Genomic DNA, 7,076 nt, shown 5'->3' with positions numbered 1-7,076 from the left:
GTTTTATAAATAGTTAAAGCTTGCCTATTAATGGAAAGATTTGAGGTAGATCTAGTCGGGAGATACTCGATGACATTAGACTTGTTTGCTCGGGATCGTGTGGGCCTAACTCATGTGATACCGATAGCTCGATGGACTTTGTGGCCAGAGAGTGGGAGTGGTATGTTTGCTTTGGATGATGATCCGAGAACGCGCTTTAGGGTGACTTTTTGTAGGACGTTTCTGGACTATTTCAGGCACGGGGAGAGTCTCTTCTGGTTATATTTGTTGTTAGAATCACTTGTTAAGGTGAGTGCATGACCATGGCTGATCTCAGCCAGAGATCTCTTATGTTTTGCTTGTTTGGTGTTGTTTTGGTGTTTTTCTTGTTGGTTGTGATTGCTTTAGGGTCTCTAATGGTTCCTGTGACTTTTGGGTGAGTTCTGGATGGATTGGAGATGGATTGGAAAGGAGATTCGACGATCGGCTTCGAGCAGAACGCGTCTGCAGAGTGGGTGTCGATCTACACCAGGTTGGTGTCGATCGACACCACTTTGGTGTCGGTCGACACCAACTTGTCTGTTTTGTGTTTTTCTGGTTTGTTGTGTTTGTTTGTGGTTTGTTAAGCATTGGAATCTCAGTTGCTTGTGTGTATAGCCTAGTAGATGGAAGGATTGCCTCACTAAGTATTTGTGATAATACTTACGCATCTCAATTGTTGTTTGTGGTGTGCATGTATGTGACGTGGAATCATGGCGATGAGGAGGAGGATGATCTAGGGTCTCGTTTGTGTGTTATTGGATTTATTGGATATGTTGTTGGAACCTTGGTTAGTGTTATGTTAGGTTTCTGGATAGAATGGTTAGAAATGTTATTGTATTGGTTTTGTATTATTGATATGTTTCCGCTGTGCATGTTATTGGATGTTGGTTTATTATTGGTTGGTTAGTGTGTGTGGGTTGGTTTGTTTAATTGAGTAGTATGAGATGCTTAATTATATATTTGATTTAATTATTAAAAAAAAAAGGTCGGGTTGTTTCAAGATCTCACCAAATAAGCCTCGAGATCTCCCAAAAACTCACAAAACCTCAAGAAAAATGTTTCTCTCACCTTTCTCTCTGTTTTAGCGGCGAGACAATCAACCAAAACACAGCCTAGGTTGTTCTCCCACTTTAATAGTCGGGTTCTATGGTTTTCCTTAAACCAAACCAACCCAAATCGTCGATTAAATCGAACTGATCGAACCAGAAAAGTTGGTGCCGATCGACACTACCAAGGGTGTCGATCGACACCCATCCCCAAAATCACAATTTTGGTTCGCGGATGTTACAGATGGCCTTTCTTGTACCATGATCTCACATATGCCATTAGACTTCCAAGCTTTTGGTTCATAGCTCTCTTGGATTCTACAATTGATGAACTCTTTTTATCACCTTTTGGCATTGGGAAATGCCTTTTGTTGTTATGTTTCAAACTTTAGCTCTTGCTCCTTCTCTATACTTGTAGCGATTTTATATCTTGAATGAATGAAGCAAAGGGTTTTGACAATAATAATAAAAAGGTATGAAATACAGTGATCTGCTTATGAACTTTTGTAATATCATTTGATATTATATAAATAAGAAAATTGTGTATAGAATTGTTTGTAGTGGTTAAAGGATACTATTTATAGCAAAGAAAGATAAGGAGTTATGTTTAGTCCTTTAATTTCTGTTGTAGTAGAATAATACTTACATAATGAGGTTTAATTATAATAGTATAATATTAGATATTTAATCTCAGTTTTCCTCCCCCATCATAACTTCTATTAAATTATGACCTGCAATATACTGGGGGACAAGTTTTTATATATATTTTTTGTTAATATACTATTTTAATACTAATTTTCCTAATTTACTATTTTATTAATTTTAGTGATTTAGTATATAATCCGCGGTAAACCGCACAATAATTTTTATTTAATACAATCTTAACTAAAACAGTTTGATTTGATATATTTTATATTAGTGTTGTTAAAATAGTAAAATGATAATTTAATCCGCATTAAAGTATCATATTAATGATATTTTTTTAGTATTATCAGTTCAATCCTATCATGTTATATAACATGTCATGTAATATAACTCGTTTGTATTATTTTGAAAATTGAATATGTTTAAATATTCATAATTTTAAACTTTTATTAAGTTTAGATATATCCGATATAAATTATAAACTTCTTAAAATTTTATAATTTACTATATACGGTAAATTTACTATATTAATTGAGTAATATATGTTTGTTTAAGAAAATTCAAATCATAGTATATGCAGAAAATATATATTTTCCTTAATTTTATGTATTATATTGTAACATCCGCGAACCAATTTTTGTAAATTTGGTGTGGGTGTCGATCGACACCCTTGTTGGCATCGATCGACACCATGTTTTTCCGGTTTGGTCGGGTTCGATTTAATTGCTGATGGTTCGGTTTGGTTCAAGGAAATCCCTAATTCGTGTTTTAAGTGTCTGAGACGAATGAAGGGTTTCAGAAAGTCTCTTTGGTCGCCGTTGAGTGGAAAGAAAGAGAGAAAAGAGAGAAAACGTTCTTGAGATTTTCTGGGCTTGTTCTTGGAGATTTTGGAGAGATCTGAGGCAGTAGAAGTGTTAGCTGTTGCTGGAAACGAAGGGGGAGCTTCTGGGGGTGTTGTTTTCCACGTTTCTCAATTCAATCTTCCTGTTCTTGAGGTGAGTGCTTGACCATGGTTGATCTAAGCATGAGATCTCCTTTGGTTTTGTGTGATTCCTTGTTATTTGTGGTGTTTGCTTGCTTGGGTACATTGTATTTGTGATTTCTAGTGAATTCCGAGATGGTTAGACGTGTTTGGAAGTCGATTCTGTGTTGATTGGAATCGGAGTTTGTCGCTGAGTTTCGCGCAGATCGTGTCTGCAGAAGAGGCATCGATCGATACCACTTTTGTGGAGCATCGATCGGCACCGTCTCGAGTAGCATCGATCGGCACCATTCGAGCATCGGTCGGCACCAGTTTCTGTAGCATCGGTCGACACCGATTGAGCATCGGTCGACACTAGTACTTGCCGAGTCTTATTTTCCTGGTTTGATGTATTGATTGTGTTATTGTTGTTTTTTGACTTGGGAGTCTCATATGCTTGTGTGTATAACCCAGTAGATGGGAGGACGGCCTCACTAAGTATTTATGATAATACTTACGCATCTCAATTGTTGTTTGTGGTGTGCAGGTAAAGGCAAAAGTGTGATCGTGGAATCAAGGCGATGATGAAGGGATGTTCTAGAGGCTTGATTGATTGTGGTCTAGCTGTTGTTAGGTTGCTAGATTAAGTCATTGGAACATTGTAGGATGTTAGCTTTTGGTTATTTCCTTGTTTGGATTATGGTGTTTTTGGTTATTGGATTATTTATGTTGGAATTTTATTGGAGTAATGGAATTGTTTTATTTGGTTATCCGCGGTTATTGATTGTTGTTAGGATGCTAGTGGGTATGTGACCACTAGTAAATTAAGGTATAAAAAAAAAAAAACGGGAAGGGTTGTTTCATTTTGGTATCAGAGCCCTTACGGTTCTAGGTCTAGGGTTCATTGTGCTTTTGCTGTTGATGTTTAGGATTCCATGCTATGATTGATTGTGTGAGTCGGTCAATTGAGTGTGGCATGAAGTCCTAGAACATCCTCTTCGAGCCTGTTGTGTGATTCCACGGTAAGTTGTGTTTTTTGTGTATTGGATCTATTGTTTGCTTAGCCTTCTGTTCTTGAGGGGTGAGGATGCTGTTGGTCGCGGTCGTGGTCGTGGGCGTGGTCGTGGTTGGGGTCGGGGACGAGGTCAGGTTCCTGAGGCCAGTGTGAGTGTGACCCAGAGCATGGCCAGTGAGGAGGTGGCGGAGTCCCAGGTTCATCCTAGTGTGTCTGGAGACCAGGCTGGTTTGGGTGACGGCAGGGCGGATGGGCCCGGTGTCGGTCACGGTGTTGCCCCGGGTGTGGGGGTTGCAGCGGGAGGTGCTCCAGGCAGGGAGGATGTCTTGATGGACTTGCTAGCTCAGGTTTTGCAGCGACTTCCAGCAGTTGTGCCGCCAGTGGTTGGTGGGCAGGATCCAGTAGTGCCGCCAGTGGTTGGTGGGCAGGATCCGGTAGTGCCGCCAGTGGATGGTGGGCAGGTTCCAGCGGTGCGGCCTGTTGCGGGTTTGCAGGCAGGTGTGCAGCCGGGGGCCGAGGTAGTGGATGCTCAGTATGTGCGGATGATGGAGCAGCTGCGGCCTGTGGGAGCAGGGTATTTCTCAGGAAGTACCGATCCGAGTGTAGCGGATGAGTGGAGAGAGCGGATGGAGGATATTTTCCTTTCGCTTAGGTGTCCCGACCGGTACAGGGTGGATCTGGCAGTGTTTTACTTGTCAGGAGATGCTCGTGTGTGGTGGAGGTCGGTGACAGCACGGAGAGTGCAGCGGGATATGTCTTGGGGAGATTTTGTGGTGGAGTTTAACTCCAAGTATTTTCCTCAGGAGGCTCTTGATCGTATGGAGGCACGGTTCTTGGGTTTGACTCAGGGGGACCGTACAGTGCGGGAGCTGGATGACGAGTTCAGTCAGCTTGTGGGGTATGCAGGCAGGGCATGGGAGCCAGAGGCGGCTCAGGTGCGGAGGTTTTTGTTGGCTCTGCGGGATGATTTGAGGACTCGGTGCAGAGTGAGGAGCTATGATACGAGAGCAGAGTTGGTTGAGGTTGCAGCTGGGATAGAGGATGACTTGAGGTCACAGGTGGTTGTGGTCAGTTCTTCGGTGCAGCCACAGCAGCCTCAGCCGCTTTCTGTTCCTAGCAAGGGCGGCAAGCCTGCGCAGGGGCAGAAGAGGAAGTTTGATGTTATGCAGAGATCGAGGCACGGGGTGCGAAATGCTTTGGGTGTGGTAGCAGGGACCACAAGGTGACTAGCTGTCCACAGAGAGGTGAGCAGCGGGCAGTGACAGAGCAGCGGGCGGTGACGGAGCTGCGGACAGATACTCGAGTGTGTTACTACTGCAGAGAGACGGGGCATATCAAGCCTCGTTATCCCAAGTTGCAGCAGAGGGCAGTAGCAGTGTTGCAGGCTGGAGCTCAGCCAGGGGTGCAGCAGGGTGTGCAGCACGGTGTGCAGCCGGTGGGTTGGATTGAGCCGACGACTCAGGTGTACTCGATTCAGGAGCCCGGTGGCACTAGTGCAGGAGCGATCACATGGACCTTGTTGGTGGGCGGGTTTAAGTCTCATGTTATGTTTGATTCTGGAGCTTCTCATAGCTTCATTACTCCGGAGTGTGCCGGGAGTGCGGGGATCAGAGGGGATTCTGGAGAACGTTCGGGAGTTGTCAGAGTTGCTGGAGGCAAGTTCCTGAGGGTTATTGGACGAGCTGGAGGAGTTGATATTCAGATCGAAGGAGAGTCGTGGCCAGCGGATTTGCTTATCAGTCCAGTGGAGTTGTATGACGTTATCCTTGGTATGGATTGGTTGCATCGGCATAAGGTGCATTTGGATTGCTATCGGGGTAGAGTGGAGTTTGAGCGTCCAGGAGGGAAGTTGGTTTTTCAGGGTATTAGACCGACTTCGGGGAGTCTCGTGATCTCAGCCGTTCAGGCACGAAAGATGATCGAGAAGGGCCGTGAGGCCTATCTGGTTACTATATCTATGCCAGAGTCAGTGGGGAAGTCTACGGTTAGCGGTATTCCGGTTGTGGAGGACTTCGAGGATGTGTTCCAGTCATTGCAGGGATTACCACCATCTCGGTCGGATCCTTTTACTATTGAGCTGGAACCGGGGACGATGCCGTTATCTAAGGCTCCTTACAGGATGGCTCCAGCAGAGATGGCAGAGCTGAAGAAGCAGCTGGAAGATTTGTTGGGCAAGGGTTTTATCCGTCCTAGTTGTTCACCGTGGGGAGCTCCGGTGTTGTTTGTTAAGAAGAAGGATGGGAGTTTTCGGTTGTGTATTGACTATCGGGGTTTGAACCGAGTTACTGTGAAGAACAAGTACCCTCTCCCGAGGATTGATGAGTTGTTGGATCAGTTGAGGGGTGCTACTTGGTTCTCCAAGATCGACTTGGCTTCAGGTTATCATCAGATTCCTATACATGAGGCAGATGTGAGGAAGACAGCCTTCAGGACGAGATATGGGCACTATGAGTTTGTGGTGATGCCGTTTGGGTTGACAAATGCGCCAGCTGCGTTTATGAGATTGATGAACAGCGTGTTCCAGGAGTTCCTGGACGTGTCAGTCATCATTTTCATCGACGACATCCTGGTATATTCTAAGAGTCCTGAGGAGCATGCAGTACATTTGAGGGCAGTGTTGGAGAAGCTGCGGGAGCAGAAGTTGTTTGCTAAGCTGAGTAAGTGCAGTTTCTGGTAGAGTGAGATGGGGTTCTTGGGTCATATTGTTTCAGCCGAGGGAGTTTCAGTGGATCCAGAGAAGATTCTGTCCATCAGGGAGTGGCCGAGGCTGCAGAGTGCCACTGAGATTCGGAGTTTCCTGGGGTTAGCAGGTTACTACAGGAGGTTTGTTCGGGGTTTCGCGAGTATGGCTCAGCCGATGACTAAGCTTACAGGGAAGGATGTCCCATTTGTGTGGTCACCAGAGTGTGAGGCAAGTTTTGCAAGTCTCAAGCAGATGTTGACTACCACGCCGGTGTTAGCACTGCCTGAGCAGGACGAGCCTTATGTTGTGTATACAGATGCTTCTAGAGTGGGGTTGGGTTGTGTACTTATGCAGCAGGGGAAGGTTATAGCTTATGCTTCGCGGCAGTTGCAGAAGCATGAAGCTAATTATCCTACTCATGATTTGGAGATGGCAGCAGTGATCTTTGCTCTTAAGATTTGGAGATCCTATCTGTATGGTGGGAAGGTACAGGTATTTACATATCACAAAAGTCTGAAGTACATTTTTACTCAGCCTGAGCTGAATTTGAGGCAGAGGGGTTGGATGGAGTTAGTAGCGGATTATGATTTGGACATAGCTTACCATCCTGGTAAAGCTAATCTGGTTGCAGATGCCTTGAGTCGGAAGCGGGTGGCTTCGGCTCAGGAGCAGGATATGGAGGCGTTGGTAGGTGAGATTAGTGCA

The sequence above is a fragment of the Camelina sativa genome, chromosome 15, assembly GCF_030686135.1.
Source record: "Camelina sativa cultivar CO46 ecotype springtype chromosome 15, ASM3068613v1".
NCBI classification, from domain to species: domain Eukaryota; kingdom Viridiplantae; phylum Streptophyta; class Magnoliopsida; order Brassicales; family Brassicaceae; genus Camelina; species Camelina sativa.
This window is presented reverse-complemented; position numbering follows the sequence as displayed.